This window comes from Ranitomeya imitator, chromosome 8 (assembly GCF_032444005.1).
Source record: "Ranitomeya imitator isolate aRanImi1 chromosome 8, aRanImi1.pri, whole genome shotgun sequence".
In the NCBI taxonomy this organism is placed as follows: domain Eukaryota; kingdom Metazoa; phylum Chordata; class Amphibia; order Anura; family Dendrobatidae; genus Ranitomeya; species Ranitomeya imitator.
This window is the reverse complement of record NC_091289.1, coordinates 19,164,811-19,187,880: the sequence shown is the minus strand read 5'-3', so window position 1 is coordinate 19,187,880 and position 23,070 is coordinate 19,164,811.

Sequence of the window (23,070 nt, the reverse complement as noted above, 5' to 3'; positions counted from 1 at the left end):
TCCCTTTTGAGTGCCATGGCCCTCCTTCCTTACTGTGACATCACAGGTAGGCGAAGCCTAGCGGCCATTTTTTCCTGTCCCACGCTGTATCCAGGGATGCCTTCAGCTGGGGAGTCCCTGGCTCTACACAAGCGCTTGAACATCTGATATACGCGGCACCGGAATCTCCTTGTGTCCACTTCAAGCAAGAGATTCTGCACTAGGCATCTCAGCATTTTTACAGTTACATCCCATGCTCGATAACACCCTGCATTCAGAGGTAAGTTGACAGCTGCGCACACGTGTCATGCTTTCTCGAGGGCCAGCGGTAGCCGTGGTTGCCACTCCATTATATCCCCCTTGTCACTACACACTAGCCCTGTGGGGAGTCTCTTAGCATACTAACAATAATACAACGAGGCGGGTGGATACAGTGTGAATTAGGTGGTACACTACACTTCTGTTTTTGGTTTATCGTTGGTTCTGTGCTATATATTTTGTACGTACCAATCCTCTAGCGCGGCATCTTTTTACTTTTTAGTATTATGTGTTGAACCCCAATTTGGACAGATTTTAGCACCACCTCTGTCCTGATTCCAGCAGCTGAGGATTGCTTTCTTTCAGGGTGAGCACCAGTGTGATTGTTTTAATTTACAATAGGAATCTTGATGGAAGGTGGAAGCCCGTTAAAAGGAAAGCTCAAATTTTCAATTTTGTTTTAATATTTCCTTATAAATGAAGGAGACCTTAAATGGGTTTTCCCACTAAATCAATTATCTTGAGGATACAATTATTGGGATCCCAACCAATCAGGAAGGCTCTGATGTGTGAAGGGTTTTTTGACTCGGGTGTCTTAGTCCTAATTAAGTGGTGGTCACGCATGTGCACTTATACAGGGGATTTCGGTACCAGCGATCATTCATACATTAATCTCCTAACCAGTGGATGATCACTAGGGGTACAACCACTGAAACCCCAACTTATCAGGAGGGTCCCTGAGTTGACAGCTTGGCTATTTGCATTGAAGAGTTGTTTACGCATGCCCACTACCCCTTCATTTACACAGGGGACTTTGGTGTCATTAATCTGCCATCCTGTGGATGATTGCTGGGGGGTAGTGTGTGACCCTCAAAAAACCACTTTATCTGGAGGGTCTCAAAGTCCTCTGTGTGAAGGGGTTGACAGCTCCGGTATCTCCATCAGACACACAGAAGTGATAGCTGGTAAACGAAGCAGTTGTGCATGTGCGGAATCATCACTTCTATGTGACTGATGGAGATACCCAAATGGTCACCCCCATCACACAGAGGACTTTGGGACCCTCCTGACAGTTGGGGTCCCAATGGTCAAATCCCCAGCAGTAATCCACAGGATGGGAGAATAATGTATAACTGTTGGTAAATTAAGCGGTTGTACGCATTCATGATTATACATTAATCTCCCATCCGGTGGATGATTCAATAAGTAGGGTCCCCACGATAGAGTGTGTGTATGACTGTTGTTAGCATGTACGCTCGCAGCCTGAATATCTCCATTAGTCACAAAGAAGTGGTGGTTACACATGCGTACAACCCCTCCATTTACACAGGGGACCGTGGTACGAGTGGTCATACTGTGATCATCCCCTTAATCTCCCATCCTTTGGATGATCACTGGGCATGCGACCCATGGGACCCACACCGAACCAAACTTTCCTGTGAATGGACTGCTGCCACATTCATTTCTAAGGAACTGACAGTCCAACTACTTTCATGAGTCATCTTGAACTGGTGGACAAGGGGACTATAGACAGAGAGGTATGAGAGCATGTCCGAACTATCAGTGTGTTTGCTCATGCTCACTGGTTCCCTGCAGTATCGGTGCAAACGTGCAGGGCTTCAATTCAGGCAGGGCTTGATTTGGCCAAGCAAATATGGTCAATAATTATAGAGGGGAGGTACGTAAGATGCTAAATGAGGGAGCGGAAAGATGCACTGGGCCCTTGTCTGTGCAAGGGGTGCACCGAGGAGCCCTCTTTTTTATGCAAAATTAAAAATGGTAAATCTGTACTACAGTTTCAAGTTTTATAGAGTCTAAGTCCCTTGTGGGACTGTAGAAGTGGTTTAATTTTCTTTTGGGGGGGACAGAATTCCTTTAGAGAGTCACAATGATTTGACAGACAAAATATGTAGGGACACACCCTATAGACACATAGACGCCCAGTTAGTTAATTATTCATACCTTTCCAGGAGGGATAATGCAGCAGAAAAGTTCTATCAGAAGCTGACCCTGATTTTTTTTTCCAAAGGAAATGCAAATTTGACATCACAGGAGTTGGCGGGTTTTGTGTGAAAACACCGATCACTTCTATATTTTATTGACTTAATTGACGGAAAAGCTTGTTTTGAGGTTTACAGTCCTTTAAATCTTGGAGAAAAGGCTAAGGCTGGTTCTGTGTCTGAATATCCTGAGGTTGCAGTGAGGATCCATCTCGCTAAAATGTACTCTCGTTATCAGATAAGCACCAGTGATTCCACTGTTAATTAACCTTTAGCATCCTCAGTGCAGAGCTTAATTGAACTTCATTATTGCGTGTGTGTGTGTGTGTGTGTGTGTAGCGCCACCTAATACAATGCTTTTGTTTGGTGCCTGGTTTTTTTTTCTTTAATCGCAAGCTGCAGATATAAAATGAAGATATTCCAAGATTTTCAAAGCATTTGCCAATTGGATTCATATCAAGGGGGGAAAAATAGAAAATCTACCATTATTAGTTTTTATCTTATTTAATGAAGAAGGGAAATTGGCCAGATGGTAGTGATAAAATCTCCAAACTGAATAGTTAGGAGCGACCATGACATAGAAAAGATTGGTAATGCTCCATGAATATACCTATCTCACTTTAGCACCATCCAGAACAACAGGGGACTCAAGCTTAGAAATGAGAAAATTGTAATTTCCCCCAAAAATTTGTATTTGCCGTAATCCAAATTTTGGAGAGATTTGATTTGCATGAAACCAGCAAAAAGGTGCCCAGTTGGGTGCCTTTTTGCTTCATTTTGAGGACAGGGAAGGGGTGAAAGAAATCAAACTTGCCTGCCATTGAGTCTGCCCTATCCTCCGATCAGCTCCTCTCCAGTTGCTGTCTCCTTTTGGCCATTTCTGGGTCTTCTGTTGGCCTAACGTAGTCAGGCCTAACCGGCCTGGTGGACAAAGGTGGCCCTATCCTCTGCTGTTGCTGTCTCCTTTTGGCCATTTCTGGGTCTTCTGTTGGCCTAACGTAGTCAGGCCTAACCGGCCTGGTGGACAAAGGTGGCCCTATCCTCCGATCAGCTCCTCTCCAGTTGCTGTCTCCTTTTGGCCATTTCTGGGTCTTCTGTTAGCCTAACCGGCTAAATAAGATTAAAATAGATAAATCTCCGGGTCCGGATGGCATACACCCACGAGTACTAAGAGAACTAAGTAATGTAATAGATAAACCATTATTTCTTATTTTTAGGGACTCTATAGCGACGGGGTCTGTTCCGCAGGGCTGGCGCATAGCAAATGTGGTGCCAATATTCAAAAAGGGCTCTAAAAGTGAACCTGGAAATTATAGGCCAGTAAGTCTAACCTCTATTGTTGGTAAAATATTTGAAGGGTTTCTGAAGGATGTTATTCTGGATTATCTCAATGAGAATAACTGTTTAACTCCATATCAGCATGGGTTTATGAGAAATCGCTCCTGTCAAACTAATCTAATCAGTTTTTATGAAGAGGTAAGCTATAGGCTGGACCACGGTGAGTCATTGGACGTGGTATATCTCGATTTTTCCAAAGCGTTTGATACCGTGCCGCACAAGAGGTTGGTACACAAAATGAGAATGCTTGGTCTGGGGGAAAATGTGTGTAAATGGGTTAGTAACTGGCTTAGTGATAGAAAGCAGAGGGTGGTTATAAATGGTATAGTCTCTAACTGGGTCGCTGTGACCAGTGGGGTACCGCAGGGGTCAGTATTGGGACCTGTTCTCTTCAACATATTCATTAATGATCTGGTAGAAGGTTTACACAGTAAAATATCGATATTTGCAGATGATACAAAACTATGTAAAGCAGTTAATACAAGAGAAGATAGTATTCTGCTACAGATGGATCTGGATAAGTTGGAAACTTGGGCTGAAAGGTGGCAGATGAGGTTTAACAATGATAAATGTAAGGTTATACACATGGGAAGAAGGAATCAATATCACCATTACACACTGAACGGGAAACCACTGGGTAAATCTGACAGGGAGAAGGACTTGGGGATCCTAGTTAATGATAAACTTACCTGGAGCAGCCAGTGCCAGGCAGCAGCTGCCAAGGCAAACAGGATCATGGGGTGCATTAAAAGAGGTCTGGATACACATGATGAGAGCATTATACTGCCTCTGTACAAATCCCTAGTTAGACCGCACATGGAGTACTGTGTCCAGTTTTGGGCACCGGTGCTCAGGAAGGATATAATGGAACTAGAGAGAGTACAAAGGAGGGCAACAAAATTAATAAAGGGGATGGGAGAACTACAATACCCAGATAGATTAGCAAAATTAGGATTATTTAGTCTAGAAAAAAGACGACTGAGGGGCGATCTAATAACCATGTATAAGTATATAAGGGGACAATACAAATATCTCGCTGAGGATCTGTTTATACCAAGGACGGTGACGGGCACAAGGGGGCATTCTTTGCGTCTGGAGGAGAGAAGGTTTTTCCACCAACATAGAAGAGGATTTTTTACTGTTAGGGCAGTGAGAATCTGGAATTGCTTGCCTGAGGAGGTGGTGATGGCGAACTCAGTCGAGGGGTTCAAGAGAGGCCTGGATGTCTTCCTGGAGCAGAACAATATTGTATCATACAATTATTAGGTTCTGTAGAAGGACGTAGATCTGGGGATTTATTATGATGGAATATAGGCTGAACTGGATGGACAAATGTCTTTTTTCGGCCTTACTAACTATGTTACTATGTTACTTACTAACTATGTTAGTATGTTGGGTGGAACACAAACCATTAACGTCTATGATGTCCATTGCATCCCACGGGACTGCGTGGAGCATAGTCAATGACCAACGCAGAAGAAAAATGACCCAGAAATGGCCAGACGGAGAAGGGGAAGAGGAACCAAGCAGAAGATGGGGGCAGCGGGAACGGTATGGAGAGAGCTGAAGAGAGGAGAGTATAAGAATGTCGTATTTACTTAACAAATTTCCTTCCTTTGTAGATTCCAATCACTCAAAGTTTATTTGGTGTAAATTGCCTCCTTCCCCTCCACAATTGAGAAAACCTGCCCAAGTTGAATTTTGGAAAATTCACTCAAATCTTCTGCGGCTCTGACACAATATTGGGTCACTAATAAAACAGACGACCAAAGGTCCAGCAGAAGACAACCCAATTTGAATTTTGGAACCAAAAAAATTTACTTCTTATAGGATAATTCACAACTAACGTACTAGACCTTTCTGATATGTGCAGTGAAATCAACTAAGATTACAGTTACATTTTAAACTTGTACTTGTTCTCGATACACGTAGGGAGGACCTTCAAGATAATTTTTCGGGCGGGTTCTAAAAACCTCAGTTTTTTTAATCTTCTGGGGGGTCGTTATATGATTATCACATTATCATTTCGAAGGGAGGAGCTCTCGGGTGTCAGGCACCTCTTCCTGACTCTGCCTCCTGATTCATCATCCTTTTATTAGGAGTTCACTTTGCAGGATCCATATGTAGTTTTGCATTTATAAAAAAAACATGAGGAATTGTTGTGCTGTGCCAATTTTTTCACTAATTGTCATGTACCTCCGTTAATCAAAACAATTTTATAATTTCCTGTGTAGCGCTGAACTTTGATTTCCACAAATGTTTAGTATAGGAAAGGTAACCTTACACCTGAATTATAGTGGATAAGTGAGATAATTCAAAAACTCCCTAAGGTTTTGTGCACACAACATTTTTTTGTCAAGCAAATTCCACCCGGAATCCACCAGAAATGTCCCACAGAGGTGCCGCATCGAAACAAAATCATTGTGCACTTGGTCTGTTATGTCACTTATTTTAAATGCCTCAGGGGTCGCAAACTCTGAAGCGGTTAAAAGAAGTTACATGCTTATTATTCGGCATCTTCCGCTTGGAAGCCACCCACTGCCTATACTTCACAGCCAAGAGAGAAAGATGCTGGCGGTGCTGCAAGAATGATGGTAAATCCGCTGGCAAAGCTGCCTTTGGAAAACAAGCAGCGGCCTCTACCTGAAGTGGCTTTCTCTGGGAAAACTCGGTAAAAGATTTGACACTTAGGCCGGCGTCACACTCAGCGTATGAAAATACGGTCCGTTTTTTACAGCCGTAATACGCAAAAAATGTCCCCAAAATAGTGATCCGTATGTCATCAGGAGGCAGGGTGTGTCAGCTTATTTTGCGCATATCATCCTCCGTATGTAATCCGTATGGCATCCGTACTGCGAGATTTTCTCGCAGGCTTGCAAAACGGACATACATTGGATCCATGGGCTCAAATAATCATAAAAACATACATACTGTCTATATATATATATATATATATATATATATATATATATATATATATATATATATATATATATATATACCAAACAAAAAACGGAAGGCAGCACTCCAATGGATAATGAAGGTGAAAAAAGCTGTGAAGTTTATTTCAGACCCACATCTCGCGACGTTTCGGCTCGCACTGAGCCTTTCTCAAGCAGTGGGTGGTAACAAGTTGTGTCCTTATATACATATACCGTACAATCATTTACATAGTAAATAGCCATATATATGTTTACATATATTGTGATAAGTTTTACATTATACTTAATAAACGCTCCATATGTTAGTTTGGTGTATAAAAGTGCAATGTACTAAGGTGCTTAAGACTCTTCTTACTTCCACATTCCCATTGATATTTCTGCTTTTGCGGCATTCTCTCATATATATGTAAAGATTCTTACCCGCTAATATTAATAAAATATAGTGCTTACCCCGCTGGACAGATTGTATCACATGGAGGACTGTATCGCCGCTAAATTCGGCGTTCTCTAGAGTTTACTGCGCATGTCAGAGCCTCCCATATCCACGTGGTGTGGAGCCAGCCAGTGAGATTACAAGCGCTCCTTCCTTCTGCCTGCGCGTGCGCATAGGAGCTATGTCCGCCCCACGCCTCCATCTTAGTTGTGGCAATGCCACCCTCTGTGTTATACAGTGGAGCTCTTTCACAATTGTTCCTCCGCACTTTAAAGTTATTTTTATGTATGTAGATACTCATTGGGTAATTCCTATTAATCACTTTCAGCTAGCAGGACGGCATTATTCTGAATTTTAAATCTTTTTCCGTATGATTAAAATCTAAAAAGTGTTTCGACACCGGAAGATCTTGTCTGATCTGAGAAGGTCACGGGACAAGGTAGAAGCCCATCAGCAGCGGGAGACAGCCTGAATAAGGTGCCGTCCTGCTAGCTGAAAGTGATTAATAGGAATTACCCAATGAGTATCTACATACATAAAAATAACTTTAAAGTGCGGAGGAACAATTGTGAAAGAGCTCCGCTGTATAACACAGAGGGTGGCATTGCCACAACTAAGATGGAGGCGTGGGGCGGACATAGCTCCTATGCGCAGGCAGAAGGAAGGAGCGCTTGTAATCTCACTGGCTGGCTCCACACCACGTGGATATGGGAGGCTCTGACATGCGCAGTAAACTCTAGAGAACGCCGAATTTAGCGGCGATACAGTCCTCCATGTGATACAATCTGTCCAGCGGGGTAAGCACTATATTTTATTAATATTAGCGGGTAAGAATCTTTACATATATATGAGAGAATGCCGCAAAAGCAGAAATATCAATGGGAATGTGGAAGTAAGAAGAGTCTTAAGCACCTTAGCACATTGCACTTTTATACACCAAAGTAACATATGGAGCGTTTATTAAGTATAATGTAAAACTTATCACAATATATGTAAACATATATATGGCTATTTACTATGTAAATGATTGTACGGTATATGTATATAAGGACACAACTTGTTACCACCCACTGCTTGAGAAAGGCTCAGTGCGAGCCGAAACGTCGCGAGATGTGGGTCTGAAATAAACCTCACAGCTTTTTTCACCTTCATTATCCATTGGAGTGCTGCCTTCCGTTTTTTGTTTGGTATATTACTTGGATGGACATGAGGATGGTCTTTTCCAGGAGGCCTGGCACCCATTGGTGAGCGTTGTGCTGCACTCATTTGTTTTATTTATATATATATATATATATATATATATATATATATATATATATATATCTCACTGACCACTGACATATATATATATACAGTGGGGCAAAAAAGTATTTAGTCAGTCAGCAATAGTGCAAGTTCCACCACTTAAAAAGATGAGAGGCGTCTGTAATTTACATCATAGGTAGACCTCAACTATGGGAGACAAACTGAGAAAAAAAAATCCAGAAAATCACATTGTCTGTTTTTTTATCATTTTTTTTGCATATTATGGTGGAAAATAAGTATTTGGTCAGAAACAAACAATCAAGATTTCTGGCTCTCACAGACCTGTAACTTCTTCTTTAAGAGTCTCCTCTTTCCTCCACTCATTACCTGTAGTAATGGCACCTGTTTAAACTTATCAGTATAAAAAGACACCTGTGCACACCCTCAAACAGTCTGACTCCAAACTCCACTATGGTGAAGACCAAAGAGCTGCCAAAGGACACCAGAAACAAAATTGTAGCCCTGCACCAGGCTGGGAAGACTGAATCTGCAATAGCCAACCAGCATGGAGTGAAGAAATCAACAGTGGGAGCAATAATTAGAAAATGGAAGACATACAAGACCACTGATAATCTCCCTCGATCTGGAGCTCCACGCAAAATCCCACCCCGTGGGGTCAGAATGATCACAAGAACGGTGAGCAAAAATCCCAGAACCACGCGGGGGGACCTAGTGAATGAACTGCAGAGAGCTGGGACCAATGTAACAAGGCCTACCATAAGTAACACACTATGCCACCATGGACACAGATCCTGCAGTGCCAGACGTGTCCCACTGCTTAAGCCAGTACATGTCCGGGCCCGTCTGAAGTTTGCTAGAGAGCATTTGGATGATCCAAAGGAGTTTTGGGAGAATGTCCTATGGTCTGATGAAACCAAACTGGAACTGTTTGGTAGAAACACAACTTGTCGTGTTTGGAGGAAAAAGAATACTGAGTTGCATCCATCAAACACCATACCTACTGTAAAGCATGGTGGTGGAAACATCTCTGTTTCTCTGCAAAGGGGCCAGGACGACTGATCCGGGTACATGAAAGAATGAATGGGGCCATGTATCGCGAGATTTTGAGTGCAAACCTCCTTTCATCAGCAAGGGCATTGAAGATGAAACGTGGCTGGGTCTTTCAACATGACAATGATCCAAAGCACACAGCCAGGGCAACGAAGGAGTGGCTTCGTAAGAAGCATTTCTAGGTCCTGGAGTGGCCTAGCCAGTCTCCAGATCTCAACCCTATCAAAAACCTTTGGAGGGAGTTGAAAGTCCGTGTTACCAAGCGAAAAGCCAAAAACATCACTGCTCTAGAGGAGATCTGCATGGAGGAATGGGCCAACATACCAACAACAGTGTGTGGCAACCTTGTGAAGACTTACAGAAAACGTTTGACCTCTGTCATTGCCAACAAAGGATATATTACAAAGTATTGAGATTAAATTTTGTTTCTGACCAAATACTTATTTTCCACCATATCATGCAAATAAAATGTTAAAAAAACAGACAATGTGATTTTCTGGATTTTTTATTCTCAGTTTGTCTCCCATAGTTGAGGTCTACCTATGATGTAAATTACAGACGCCTCTCATCTTTTTAAGTGGTGGAACTTGCACTATTGCTGACTGACTAAATACTTTTTTGCCCCACTGTATACATATGTCAGTGAGATACATATATATAAATGTCAGTGAGATATATATATATATATATATATATATATATATATATATATATATATACTCGAGTATAAGCCGACCCCCCTAATTTTGCCACAAAAAACTGGGAAAACTTATTGACTCGAGTATAAGCCTAGGGTGGAAAATGCAGCAGCTACCGGTTAATGTCAAAAATAAAAATAGATACCAATAAAAGTAAAATTAATTGAGACATCAGTAGGTTAAGTGTTTTTGAATATCCATATTGAATCAGGAGCCCCATATAATGCTCCATACAGTTCATGATGGGCCCATAAGATGCTCTATATAAAAATGCACCGTTCATTTTTGTCCCATAGCTGTGCCATATAGTGCTCTGCACCGTTCATTATTGCCCCATAGCTGTGCCATATAGTGCTCTGCACCGTTCATTTTTGTCCCATAGCTGTGCCATATAGTGCCCTGCACCGTTCATTTTTGTCCCATAGCTGTGCCATATAGTGCTCTGCACCATTCATTATTGCCCCATTGATGTAACATAGAAAGCTGTGCCACTGCTGCTGCTGCTGCAATAAAAAAAATATGCCATACTCACCTCTCTTGCTTGCAGCTCCCAGCGTCCGGTCCCGGCGTCTCTCCGCTCTGACTGATCAGGCAGAGGGCGCCGCGCACACTATATGCGTCATCGCGCCCTCTGACCTGCACAATCAGAGCAGAGAGACGCCGGGAAGATGGAGCGGCGCCGGGAAGATGGAGCGACGCCCGGCGTGTGGAACGGGGATAGGTAAATATGACATACTTACCTGCTCCCGGCGTCCCGCTCCTTCTCCCGGACAGCTGGTCTTCGGTGCCGCAGCCTCTTCCTCTATCAGCGGTCACCGTTACCACTGATTAGAGAAATGAATATGCGGCGCCACCCCTATGGGAGTGGAGTCCATATTCATTTTTCTAATGAGCGGTCCCATGTGACCGCTGAAGAGGGGAAGAGCTGCAGCACCGGAAGACCGTGGGACGGCAGGGGGAGCGCCAGGAGCGCCGGGACTAGGTAAGTATGCCTCAGCGCCCTCTCCCCCTCACCCGCCGACCGTGACTCGAGTATAAGCCGAGAGGGGCACTTTCAGCCCAAAAATTTGGGCTGAAAATCTCGGCTTATACTCGAGTATATACGGTATATATATATTTCAGTGAGATATATATATATATCACTGAAATATATATATATATATATGTCAGTGAGATATATATATATATATATATATATATATATATTAATATTTCATACAGCGCTAGTTAGCAGAAAAGACGGTGATTCAATTGCCGGCTTTTCCTATCTCCTTCACAAACCCGACATGATATGAGACATGGTAAAAACCCGGGGAATGAATGGAATGCAGGGGAATGACCTGTAGTTACCTCAAATGGCGGTGATGCGCCCTCTGCTGGATGTCCTCATATGAACTCGAGCTTGGGAACTTTTCAGAATATTTTCCCACGCTCGAGTTCATATGAGAACATCCAGCAGAGGGAGCATCACCGCAACTCAAGGTAACTACAGGTCATTCCCCTGCATTCCATTCATTCCCCGAGTTTTTACAGGCAGGAGCGGCTGCATTAGCAGAGCTTCTGCTTCTAAAATTAGTTAACCCTTTCAGATGGATTTACATCGTTGGACGTGACAGAACGACGGAAGGTATGGGATATTGTTGATTTTTTATTTTTCCTTTTTTACAAAACAAGGGTCTTCAGGTGGATTAAGAGTCTAATAAAATATTACAACAACTTGTGTCTTTATTTCATTAAAATACTTTGTAGTAATGTGTGTGTGTTTTATTAACCATTTCATACTATTGAATTAATAATGGATAGGTGTCATAATTGATGCCTCTCCATTATTAATCTGGCTTAATGTCACCTTAAAAAATAGCTAAGGCCTATATAGAAACCAGCCCTGTCTATACCTTCAGGAAAATTGTAGGAATAGCTATGGAGGATATCCACTAAGTTAAAACATAACCTTTAATAAATATATAAATAAAAAACTCGGATCCTAACACGACACATACAAGAACAATACAAACGTGCTCAAGTGAACCAGTGCTCGAGATAAAAAATTGGATCGGTCTTACCAATTTTGACGGACATATAGGAAGGACCTCTCAAAGTCCATGAGGGTGGTGGTTCCAGATGTAAAGGGCCAAGGGTAGGGAAGGTACACTGCCACTGTCTTCCCTGTAATCCCTTAGAAGAACTCCTGTCCTGAGAACTCCGATGGGGTAAGTCCAGGACTTACATAAGCTGCAGACACAGCCAGCATCTTTGACCTCTCTAGGGGACCTCCCAGCCACTGCAGGACCCTTCTAACCACCTAGTACGGACTGATACTAATACGGACTGTATGGAATCGCTTCTGGACTGTCCTGTTTAGGACTTTTTGAGGGGACCCACTGGTACCTCTTCCTCATATAACTCCCCTGATGATGCTCCCCCATCGGAGTTGAAACGCGTAGGGAGAAGAGAGACATTTAGGGTTACATTTCGGTTGGTGGTCTCCCATAGCAGGGCACACTTGGGGCTTGTCCTTGTCAGGACGGGAGTTCTTCTAAGGGATTACAGGGAAGACAGTGGCAGTGTACCTTCCCTACCCTTGGCCCTTTACATCTGGAACCACCACCCTCATGGACTTTGAGGGGTCCTTTCTATATGTCCGTCAAAATTGGTAAGACCGATCCAATTTTTTATCTCGAGCACTGGTTCACTTGAGCACGTTTGTATTGTTCTTGTATGTGTCGTGTTAGGATCCGAGTTTTTTATTTATATATTTATTAAAGGTTATGTTTTAACTTAGTTAATGTCACCTTACAATAGCAAGGTGACATTAACCCTTCATTACCCTATATCCCACCTCTACACAGGAGTGGGAAGAGAGTGGCCAAGTGCCAGAGTAGGCGCATCTTCCAGATGTGCCTTCTCTGGGGTGGCTGGGGGCAGATGTTTTTAGCCGGGGACGGGGGGCAATAACCATGGACCCTCTCCAGGCTATTAATATCTGCCCTCAGTCACTGGCTTTACCACTCTGGTGGAGAAAATTGCACGGGAGCCCATGCCAATTTTTTCCGCGATTTAACCCTTTAATTTAAGAGTGCCCAAATTTTGCACATACTCACTACTAACATTAGTAGTGTGGAATATGCAAAAAAAATAAGGGATATGAGATGGTTTACTGTATGTAACCATGTCTCATATCCTGTCGGGTTTGTGAAGGAGATAGCAAAAGCTGGCAATTTAATTACCGGCTTTTCTATAGAACACTGCTACGTATTTCTTGCAAGTCACACTGCTGGTCCGTGTGTAATCCATATCTTTCTCGCCCCATAGACTTTCATTGGCAATTTTTTTTGCGCAATACGGTGACAAACGCAGCATGATGCGATTTTCTATGACCGTATAATACGGATCAGTAAAATACGGCAGATAGGAGCTGGGCCATAGAGAATCATTGTACCGTGTGCAATCTGTATTTTCTGCACCTCTCATATGTCCGTAAAACTCGCTAGTGTGACGCCGGCCTAAAGCTCATGATTTTCCACCTCCCCAAAGAACTTTGTGTACATAACCTAAACAGGTGGCATTGGGGATACCGATTGACACATTTTGCTCCAGGCACTGACGCATTCTGCTGCTGGCACTGGGAATACCAACTGACACATTCCTCTGTTGGCACTTTGGATACCGACACATTCCATTGCTGGCACTGGGGATGCCGACACACATTCTGCTGGTGGCAGTGGGGATACCAACTGACACATTCCGCTGCTGGCACTGGGGATACCAGCTGACACATTCCGCTGCTGGCACTGGGGATACTGTATATCACATTCTGCTACTAGCACTGGGGATACCAACTGACACATTCCGCTCCTGGCACTAGGGATACCAGCTGACACATTCCTCTGCTGGCACTACGGATACTGACACATTCCGCTACTGGCACTGGGGATACCGTATGACACATTCCGCCACTGGCACTGGGGATACCAACTGACACATTCCGCTACTGGCACTGGGGATACCGACTGACACATTCCGCTACTGGCACTGGGGATACTGACTGACACATTCCGCTCCTGGCACTGGGGATACCGACTGACACATTCCTCTGCTGGCACTACGGATACTGACACATTCCGCTACTGGCACTGGGGATACCGTATGACACATTCCGCCACTGGCACTGGGGATACCAACTGACACATTCCGCTACTGGCACTGGGGATACCGACTGACACATTCCGCTACTGGCACTGGGGATACTGACTGACACATTCCGCTCCTGGCACTGGGGATACCAATTGACACATTCCGCTCCTGGCACTGGGGATACCAATTGACACATTCCTCTGCTGGCACTGGGGATACTGACTGACACATTCCGCTCCTGGCACTGGGGATACCAATTGACACATTCCGCTACTGGCACTGGGGATACTGACTGACACATTCCGCTCCTGGCACTGGGGATACCAATTGACACAGTCCTCTGCTGGCACTGGGGATACTGACTGACACATTCCGCTCCTGGCACTGGGGGTACCAATTGACACATTCCGCTACTGGCACTACGGATACTGACTGGCACATTCCATTGCTGGAACTGGGGATACCGACACATTCTGCTGCTGGTAGTGGGGATACTGACTGACACATTCCGTTGCTGGCACTGGGGATACTGACGCATTCCACTGCTGGCACTGGGGATACCGACACACATTCCGCTGCTGGCACTGGGGATACCAACTGACACATTCCTCTGCTAGGACTACGGATACTGACTGACACATTCCATTGTTGGAACTGGGGATACCGACACATTCTGCTGCTGGTAGTGGAATACTGACACACAATTCCGCTGCTGGCAGTAGGGATACCGACTGACACATTCCGCTACTGGCACTACAGATACTGACTGACACATTCCATTGCTGGAACTGGGGATACCGACACATTCTGCTGCTGGTAGTGGGATACTGAGACACAATTCCGCTGCTGGCACTAGGGATAATGACTGACACATTCCGCTCCTGGCAGTGGGGATACGAACACATTCTGCTGCTGGCATTGGGGATACCAACTGACACATTCCTCTGCTGGCACTGCAGATACCAACTGACACATTCCTCTGCTGGAACTGCGGATACCGAATGACACATTCCATTGCTGGCACTGGGAATACCGACCACATTCTGCAGCTGGCAGTGGGGATACCAACTGACGCATTCCGCTGCTGGCACTGGGCATACCGACACACATTCTGCTCCTGGCAGTGGGGATACCGATTGACACATTCCGCTACTGGCACTGGGGATACTGACACATTCCACTGCTGGCACTGGGGATACCAACTGACACATTCCATTGCTGGAACTGGGGATACCGACACGTTCTGCTGCTGGTAGTGGGGATACCGACACACATTCCGTTGCTGGCACTGGGGATACCAACTGACACATTCCTCTGCTAGGACTACGGATACTGACTGACACATTCCATTGCTGGAACTGGGGATACCGACACATTCTGCTGCTGGTAGTGGGGATACCAGCTGACACATTCCGCTGCTGGCACTGGGGATACGGACTGACACATTCCGCTACTGGCACTGGGGATACCAAGTGACACATTCCTCTGCTGGCACTGCGGATACCAACTGACCCATTCTGCTACTGCCACTGGGGATACTGACTGACCCATTCCACTACTGGCACTGGGGATACCAACTGACACATTCCGCTACTGGCACTGGGGATACCGACTGACACATTCCGCTACTGGCACTGGGGATACCGACTGACACATTCCGCTACTGGCACTGGGGATACTGACTGACACATTCCGCTCCTGGCACTGGGGATACCGACTGACACATTCCGCTACTGGCACTGGGGATACTGACTGACACATTCCATTGCTGGAACTGGGGATACCGACACACATTCCGCTGCTGGCAGTGGGGATACCAGCTGGCACATTGCACTGCTGGCACTGGGGATACCGACTGACACATTCCGCTACTGGCACTGGGGATACCAACTGACACATTCCTCTGCTGGCACTGCGGATACCAACTGACACATTCCATTGCTGGCACTGGAAATACGACACACATTCTGCGGCTGGCAGTGGGGATACCGACTGACACATTCTGCTGCTGGTAGTGGAATACTGACACACAATTCCGCTGCTGGCAGTAGGGATACCGACACACATTCCGCTACTGGCACTACAGATACTGACTGACACATTCCATTGCTGGAATTGGGGATACCGACACATTCTGCTGCTGGTAGTGGGATACTGAGACACAATGCCGCTACTGGCAGTGGGGATAATGACTGACACATTCTGCTGCTGGCATTGGGGATACCAACTGACACATTCCTCTGCTGGAACTGCGGATACCGAATGACACATTCCATTGCTGGCACTGGGAATACCGACCACATTCTGCAGCTGGCAGTGGGGATACCAACTGACGCATTCCGCTGCTGGCACTGGGCATACCGACACACATTCTGCTCCTGGCAGTGGGGATAGCGACTGACACAGTCCGCTACTGGCACTGGGGATACTGACACATTCCACTGCTGGCACTGGGGATACCAACTGACACATTCCTCTGCTGGGACTACGGATACTGACTGACACATTCCATTGCTGGAACTGGGGATACCGACGCACAATTCCGCTGCTGGCACTAGGGATACCGACTGACACATTCCGCTGCTGTCACTGGGGATACTGACGCATTCCGCTGCTGGCACTATGGATACTGACTGACACATTCCATTACTGGAACTGGGGGTACCGACACATTCTGCTGGTAGTGGGATACCGACACACGTTCCGCTGATGGCACTGTGGATACCGACTGACACATTCCGCTACTGGCACTGGGGATACTGACTGACACATTCCGCTCCTGGCACTGGGGATACCAATTGACACATTCCTCTGCTGGCACTGGGGATACTGACTGACACATTCCGCTCCTGGCACTGGGGATACCAATTGACACATTCCGCTACTGGCACTACGGATACTGACTGACACATTCCATTGCTGGAACTGGGGATACCGACACATTCTGCTGCTGGTAGTGGGGATACCGACTGACACATTCCGTTGCTGGCACTGGGGATACTGACGCATTCCACTGCTAGCACTGGGGATACCGACACACATTCCGCTGCTGGCACTGGGGATACCAACTGACACATTCCTCTGCTAGGACTACGGATACTGACTGACACATTCCATTGCTGGAACTGGGGATACCGACACATTCTGCTGCTGGTAGTGGAATACTGACACACAATTCCGCTGCTGGCAGTAGGGATACCGACTGACACATTCTGCTACTGGCACTACAGATACTGACTGACACATTCCATTGCTGGAACTGGGGATACCGACACATTCTGCTGCTGGTAGTGGGATACTGAGACACAATTCCGCTGCTGGCACTGGGGATAATGACTGACACATTCCGCTCCTGGCAGTGGGGATACTAACACATTCTGCTGCTGGCATTGGGGATACCAACTGACACATTCCTCTGCTGGCACTGCAGATACCAACTGACACATTCCTCTGCTGGAACTGCGGATACCGAATGACACATTCCATTGCTGGCACTGGGAATACCGACCACATTCTGCAGCTGGCAGTGGGGATACCAACTGACGCATTCCGCTGCTGGCACTGGGGATACTGACACATTCCACTGCTGGCACTGGGGATACTGACACATTCCATTGCTGGAACTGGGGATACCAACACGTTCTGCTGCTGGTAGTGGGGATACCGACTGACACATTCCGTTGCTGGCACTGGGGATACTGACGCATTCCACTGCTGGCACTGGGGATACCGACACACATTCCGTTGCTGGCACTGGGGATACCAACTGACACATTCCTCTGCTAGGACTACGGATACTGACTGACACATTCCATTGCTGGAACTGGGGATACCAACACATTCTGCTGCTGGTAGTGGGGATACCAACTGACACATTCCGCTGCTGGCACTGGGGATACCGACACATTCCGCTGCTGGTAGTGGGGATACGACACATTCCGCTGCTGGCAGTGGGGATACCAGCTGACACATTCCGCTGCTGGCACTGGGGATACGGACTGACACATTCCGCTACTGGCACTGGGGATACCAAGTGACACATTCCTCTGCTGGCACTGCGGATACCAACTGACCCATTCTGCTACTGCCACTGGGGATACTGACTGACCCATTCCACTACTGGCACTGGGGATACCGACTGACACATTCCGCTACTGGCACTGGGGATACCGACTGACACATTCCGCTCCTGGCACTGGGGATACTGACTGACACATTCCATTGCTGGAACTGGGGATACCGACACACATTCCGCTGCTGGCAGTGGGGATACCAGCTGGCACATTGCACTGCTGGCACTGGGGATACCGACTGACACATTCCGCTACTGGCACTGGAAATACGACACACATTCTGCGGCTGGCAGTGGGGATACCGACTGACACATTCTGCTGCTGGTAGTGGAATACTGACACACAATTCCGCTGCTGGCAGTAGGGATACCGACACACATTCCGCTACTGGCACTACAGATACTGACTGACACATTCCATTGCTGGAACTGGGGATACCGACACATTCTGCTGCTGGTAGTGGGATACTGAGACACAATGCCGCTACTGGCACTGGGGATAATGACTGACACATTCCGCTCCTGGCAGTGGGGATACTAACACATTCTGCTGCTGGCATTGGGGATACCAACTGACACATTCCTCTGCTGGAACTGCGGATACCGAATGACACATTCCATTACTGGCACTGGGAATACCGACCACATTCTGCAGCTGGCAGTGGAGATACCAACTGGCGCATTCCGCTGCTGGCACTGGGCATACCGACACACATTCTGCTCCTGGCAGTGAGGATACCGACTGACACAGTCCGCTACTGGCACTGGGGATACTGACACATTCCACTACTGGCACTGGGGATACCAACTGACACATTCCTCTGCTGGGACTACGGATACTGACTGACACATTCCATTGCTGGAACTGGGGATACCGACGCACAATTCCGCTGCTGGCACTAGGGATACCGACTGACACATTCCGCTGCTGTCACTGGGGATACTGACGCATTCCGCTGCTGGCACTGGGGATACCGACTGACACATTCCATTACTGGAACTGGGGGTACCGACACATTCTGCTGGTAGTGGGATACCGACACACGTTCCGCTGATGGCACTGTGGATACCGACTGACACATTCCATTGCTGGCAATGGGGATACCGACACACATTCCGCTGCTGGCACTGGGGATACCAGCTGACACATACCTCTGCTGGCACTGCGGATACCAACTGACACATTCCTCTGCTGGCCCTGGGGATATCGACACACATTCTGCGGCTGGCAGTGGGGATACCGACTGGCACTACGGATACTGACTGACACATTCTGCTGCTGGTAGTGTGGACACCAACTGACACATTCCTCTGCTGGCACTTGGAATACCGACGCACATTCTGCTACTGGCAGTGTGGATACCAACTGACGCATTCCGTGCTGCTGGCACTGGGGATACCGACTAAGACATTCTGCTGCTGTCACTGGGGATACCAACTGACACTTTACATTTCTGGCACTGGGGATACCGACACACATTTTTTGTAAGGCACTTTGTACTTTATGGATTTACGTTTCATTTATGCAGTGCTAGATAATGTGATGATGGTAGAAGCTTGCAAATATAATTATGCCATACACGTGATAGTTGAATGCTATTTGCTTTATAGCCTTCACACTTGCTGTGACTGGGGATGTTACTCTGGAGAAAGAGCTCTGTGGAAACTGAAATATGGCTTTGTTTTGTTATTGAAAACAGATTTTTTTTTAATGGATACTGGGGAAAGCTTTTATCTTTTCTCTTGGTTAGGTTGTTTTGTGTTGTGTGTGAGAAAAATGATCAAATCAATTCTATGAAAATTGAATCTGAGTAAAATTTTATGAAAATTGCAGGTTCCAGCAAATTCGAACAATTGCAGCAGGCAAATTAGTATGATTTTAGGATAAGTAAAAGGATGTCACAGCTCCGAAATAGAGAACCCATGGAACACTGGACAAATACTCCAGACAGTTGCAGCACTGAAGAAGATATGGTGTAGTAGAATCTGACTAATTCAGAGATACAGTTTATAGGGGAGAGAAACATAGGAGAGGTACCGGACTTAGGGTGATCGATAAGTGATATGGTGTGTCTGGCATTTGTACTGCTCCGTTTAAATTACAATTACTCATTTTTTTCTTCATTCTTTATGCACTAGAAAGCAGCAGCAACAAGGCAGCACAATAAAAATCTGAGAACCATTTTGTAGGTGTGCTTATTTTATTTTTTTGACATCTGTTTTAGTATTCAAATTTGACATCAGTGCAGTGCCATATTACAGGTGTTTATGGTATTGTACCTACTTAGCCATTCTTACTTTGTCATTTTGGGGAAGAGAGTTAAGTTTTATTGAAAATAAAAATTTAGGCCTTTAACTGTGCATGTGTTTTTTCACACCTACTTTACTAGTCCAATTTGACAACTGTATACTCTACACCTATACTGGGGTCTGATGCCACAATTATCTTTTTGTATCTACCTAATTGGGGTTGACCAGATTGTCTAAAGTTGTTAGTGGTGTACAATATGTATGGTTAAAGAAAAAGTGACAATGGGTAGTGTAAAAGAAAATATAAAAACACACCACAGCTAAGAATGTGGGAGCTGCTAGCAGCTACACCACTACTACTTGTAACAGCCATCAAGGCAGTAGTACAACTAAACAAAAATCATAATTGGCCTCCTTTTGCCTCTGGCCAACATATTATTTGTGTGTAAATGGAGGGCACTATGGAAATTATGCCACTCAATCATCTCGGTCACAGCAGGATGATGCTACCTCTGACAGCGACGCCATCAGTTTGAGTCAGTGTTCTGTACAGGATGGCCTGTCTCATCACAAATTACTAAGAGGGATAATATTTAGAATCATTTTTTTTTTAATTTAAAGGGAACCTGTCACTCCCACTCAGGCGTTTGTAACTAAAAGAGCCACCTCGTGCAGCACAAATGCTGCATTCTGACAAGGTGGCTCTTTTAGTTATGATGCCTGCACACGCTGAAATAAACGTTTATAAAATGTGCCCCCTCATACCCTGAAATCGTCCCGGGGGCGGGACTTTCCTTTCTGATCAGACGCAGCACAGCCATCACTCCGGGCCTGTGCGCGCCGGGCGTTGCCTCCTCTTGCAGCATTATCATCCTGCGCATTGTTTTTTTTTTTGGGGGGGGGGGGCATGCGCAGTTGCGCTGTCCTTTGTACTTACAGCGGAGGCGCCGATAATGCAGCAAGAGGAGGCGGCGCGCACAGTCCCGGAGTGATGGCTTGCTGCGTCTGATTAGGAAGAAAAGTTCCGCCCCCGGGACAATTTCACGGTATGAGGGGGCACATTTTATAAACGTTATTTCAGCGTGTGCGGACATCATAACTAAAAGAGCCACCTTGTCAGAATGCAGCATTTGTGCTGCACAAGGTGGCTCTTTTAGTTACAAACACCTGAGGGGGGTGACAGGTTCCCTTTAAAAGAAAAAAAGAAAAGTCTGTCAGTGCACTGTGTTACTAAATGGGGCTTTTGGTTACTACCAGTTAGTAGTTTCTTTGGTGAGGTCGCGTTGATAATATTATAGCTGTTTTAGCATTAAAGCGTTGAAAGGGCTTAAACACAGTCCTAAGAGACCTCAGAATGTTATACACATATTTTCAAGTCAAATGGAGTAACTGCAAATCGTGGTGACCTTTATTCAAACCGCATGAAAAATTTTCCAAACCTGGTCAATTCGAATGTCAAATGATTCGATTATCTCTAGCGCCCGATTCTAAGGTGTGACAGGGCCCAGCAGTGGACAAACTGTGGTAATTTTACTTTTAGGATGATTCTTTTAACTAAAATGGGTTTTCATCACTTAAGACACATTTATGTTATTTATACAATATCACTGATTTTTTTTTTTCTCTCTGGAATATTCTATTCTAGGAAATAATCTATCAAGTGTGTTCCTAAGGCTATGTCACATAATTAAAGTGAATGATCATTTTATACATGGTAATATTTGTCACATTCCAATCGAACTACAACACCTGATTATTTAAAGGGAATCTGTCTGCAGGTTTTACTATGCAATCTGTCATTAGTATGATATAGGGACTAAGCCCTGATTCCAGCGATGTATCACTTGGTTTAATGTGTACAGCAGTCATGATGGAGACACCGTTTTCTCTGCTGCAGATCGAATAGATCTCTGAAATTGATCTGTGTATAACCTCACGTACAAAACCGCTTTCTATGTACTTTGTATAGTGAGAGAGAGCTGCTAATCAGTGGTTGGACTAGGATACACGAGCCCAGTTGTCTCATGGTGATCATCTCCTGCTAATAAAACATTGTATTGAAACAACAAAACATAGTGTAAGTGATATATCGCTGGAATCAGTGTCTCCCCTCCTACATCATGGTGCTCTGAGTACATAGCAAAAACTTGCTGACAGATTCCCCTTAAGATGACCTTGAGCAAAAAAAATTATATATATATATTTTTTTTTTATTATTTTTTTTATTATACACACACACCTTTTTTTGGATACCCCAACTATAATTTCAGCCACAAAACAAGGACAAAATTACAACAGTCACAACACATTTTTTTGTTCTGAAAAGTAAAAAAAAACAAAAAACGGCTATTCTGTAAATTTTACAGAGGTTGCCCGGGAATCTAAGATTGATGGCCTATCTTGGTGGAGGTAAACAATGTCTGATCGGTGGGGTGCGAAATCCGGCACCCCTTCTGATCAGCTGTTCCCGATGTCGGACGGAATGTCTGTTATGGAGCTGAACAGCTCCACTGACTGTATAGTGGCCGCGGCCGGGTACTGCACATCCGCCACTTATTCATATCAATAGGGAGTGGACGTGCTGTACCCGGCTGCTGCCACTATTCCATCACCTCTGACACTGGGAACAGCTGATCAGCAGGTGTCGCGT